We start from the raw sequence: 3,615 nt of genomic DNA, 5'->3' as shown, positions 1-3,615 counted from the left end.
AAAAAATTCAGCACATAATATGTGTCATTTACTTCATTTAAATATACTATAATGAAACCTCATAACAATTCTGCAAGGTGCACATTACTTCTCTTGGATATATGGAGAAATGAAGACATGAAGAGCTTAACTAGCATATCTACAATTACACACCTAGAAAACACTGGAAATCAGACTTAATTTTAGCTATCTAAAACTCTCAAACTCATAGTCTTTCTTCAAGGATACATACTTCTATGTGCTTTTTAGGCTTGTAAATGAAGGAAACCCTTGCCAAGCATTAACAATTTCATGCTCCATACAGAATTTCTTAAAACCCCTTCCTTCTTGGCTACATAAGGCATGTGATCTGATCCCATTGAGAATAATGAATATAGGTGTACAAATAAAATGCAATGTATTAAAACTAAACTTATGTTGGGTTTTTTCAAATTTCCTTACTATACAAAAGTAAAGTTGCATGATATGACAAATTTAAAAGTCACACTTTATGAAAACTGAATTTTAATGCATGTAAAAATAACTTTAGTTTTTTTTATAAATAAATTTTTATTAATTTTAATGGGGTGACATCAATAAATCAGGGTACATACATTCAAAGAAAACATTTCCAGGTTATCCTGTCATTCAATTACGTTGCATACCCATCACCCAAAGTCAGATTGTCTTCCGTCACCTTCTATCTAGTTATCTTTGTGCCCCTCCCCCTCCCCCTCCCCCTCTCCCTCCTTACCTCCCCCTGCCTCCCGTAACCACCACACTCTTGTCCATGTCTCTTAGTCTTGTTTTTATGTCCCACCAGTGTGTGGAATCCTGCAGTTCTTGTTTTTTTCTGATTTACTTATTTCACTCCGTATAATGTTATCAAGATCCCACCATTTTGTTATAAGTGATCCGATGTCATCATTTCTTATGGCTGAATAGTATACCATGGTGTATATGTGCCACATCTTCTTTATCCAGTCTTCTATTTTTTTTATATTGATTAAAGCCTTTAAGAAAACTCTAGGCCAATACAGCAAGAATCCATAAAAGAATAGTGTCCTTAACATGTTCACCAAGTCCAAGTTGGCCCCAACACCATGCCAGGTCCCTGATAAATGCAACCCAACCCCAATTCAGTCTGTTAGGAGCTGTCCCAAGGAGCAGGAGTCCAGAAAAAGTCCACATCCAGGAAAAGTCCGCATGGCACTGGAATTGTTGTCAAAATTCTATACTTTGAAGCTCATATCCAAGTCCCAATGACTGCTGCTTCTAGTTGGTAATGATTCAGGTAGACTGGAAAAGCCATCTGCAGCATGTGTGGAGATGGAGCTTCTGTTCTCCTCTGCCTGGAAAGATAAGGCCAGGTTGCTTTTCCCTGGAGCTCTGCGACTGTGGCTTGGTAAAGAGAACCTTGGGATACACTAAGCTGGGTGGCAAAGGTAGATTCATAATAGAAGTTGGCAAAAGGGGGAAAGAGAGCTCTAAATTAGGAGTAGGTCCCAGCCTGAAATATGAGTGGGGCCTTGAGGTAGGAGGAATAAAGGAAACACTATATATTAAACAAAGCAGCAGAAAATAGGACTAATCAATACCCACAACAGAGAGCTTTGAGGGAAGAATAAAAAACCTGACTATTCAATCAAGACATAGTTAAGTGGCCCTTGTGCAAATGAGGTCAGTTTACCTGCTTCTTGGAAGAAATACCCTAGGCTCGTCCACAGTGTCATAGATGGGGCCAACAGCCCTGGGCACCTTCAACCTTCAGTGGCAAACCCCAGCATTCTGGGCAAGGTTAGGTCATAGGTGGCTGGAGCAGGGCTGGAAGAGACTGAACCCTCCCTTAGAGGAGCAAGGGGGAAGCCTACCTTCCAGTGTCCCTGTTTCCTCACAGCAGAGGCATGTAAGTCTGGCAGGCTTTAGCTCAATGACCTTCCTTTCTGCTATTGAAGCAGGACCCAGATGGCATCCTATGAGACCCCTTTGGGATGTTGGAGCCTTTAAGGGCGTATCCTAAAAGTGGTAGTTCCCCTTATCTCTATTGGGCTTTTTCTGCCTTTTGGTATCTTAAAAGCCATGCTCAGAAGATCTTGCTGAGGGGTTTGAGGATCCCCATCCGCCTGTATAAATATTTTCCATATATCTGGAGCTATTTGGAAAAAGACAAAACAGTGTTATTATCTGGATCAAATAAAGAAGGTAGTAGTTTGCAGGAGAAAAAGATTTGGCATCTCCTGTTCATCAGCATCCAAAAGAAATTTAAAAATTTTAAAGTAAAAAGCATGGTATGGTAGACCCATAGGAGTTCCAGGATATGACTCCCCCCTTTAAAATTTTTTTAAATTGACCTTAAAATATTTGCTGGGTACACTTTAATAATACCTTGAGTTTAAAGATTGTAAGAAATACACATAATTCAAAACATTTGACAAAATACAGCAAGTGCTTTTGCTCCATATGCAGGAGCATTGTCAGTTTTACCAGTTTAGGAAATCCAATAATAGAAAAATGCACACAAGAGCTATAACATGCTTAGCAGCCTCTCCTGTTCTGACAGAGGTTACTGTAAATCCAGAATATGTATGCATTGTAACGTGGACATAGGACTGTTTGCCAAATGAAGGTATATGAGTAACATCCATTTGCCAAAGTTGTCCTGGTAGGGGTCCTTGAGTGTTAACTCCAAGACTACCATGTTTGATAGACAGTGAATACTCCATCTCAACAATATTTGGGCTGATGGCTTCAGTTTACAATTTGCTAAGACACTATTTGTTTTATATTAGAATATGAGAAGGGTGCAGGAGTTCACTGAGTAATTTGTTTTTGGAGATTAATTCAACACAAGAAGAACACAGTTTTCTCGTCACTTGTCAACTTGTACGTTAACAAGAAGGGAGAATTAATACATTTTAAAGTGATTATGTTCAAGTTGTTCATTTGAAAGCTTTTATTTAAAAGCTACTAAAAGGCCAGGAGATTTCTGATTTGCAAGCCGGTGTGATATGATGAAGGTTCTGATTTGCAAGCCGGTGTGATATGATGAAGGTAAAAGTTCCAGATAAACCATACACCTGCTGGGGAAAAAGGATAGCAATAGCACACAGCTAAAAATTTGCATACAGCTAAGAAGTAGTTATCTATTTTTAACACTTTACAATCAAATTCAAACATTCTGCCCAACAATTGAAGACCTACTTGCTTTTTGAGGGAGGTCAATTCTGATTACCTAGACCCCCCACCGATCATTCGCTTTAGCCATACTCTTTCTGAACAGGAAAATCCAACTATCTTAATCAGTTTGAGACTCATTGTCTTTATTCAGTTATAAGCTTTATGTTAATATCTTTCATTGTATCTAAGTATCTTACCAAAATGTATTTATCTTATGTGTGCCCATGCTTCTTCTATTTTCTTCTGCTTATTTCTGCTATTGCTGTCAGATTATTTAATATTGTCACAAACTTATTCGTACTTTCTTAGGCCTTCTATTGTGCATTTGATTTAAAAGGATACTAGCCACAAAAGTTATATCAAATTAATAGTAAATATAAATATAAGAGCTAAAATTGTAAAATTATTAGAAGAAAATATATGAGTAAATCTTTGTTACTTTATATTAAGTAATAATTT

Source organism: Saccopteryx leptura, chromosome 7, assembly GCF_036850995.1.
Source record: "Saccopteryx leptura isolate mSacLep1 chromosome 7, mSacLep1_pri_phased_curated, whole genome shotgun sequence".
Taxonomy (NCBI): domain Eukaryota; kingdom Metazoa; phylum Chordata; class Mammalia; order Chiroptera; family Emballonuridae; genus Saccopteryx; species Saccopteryx leptura.
This window is presented reverse-complemented; position numbering follows the sequence as displayed.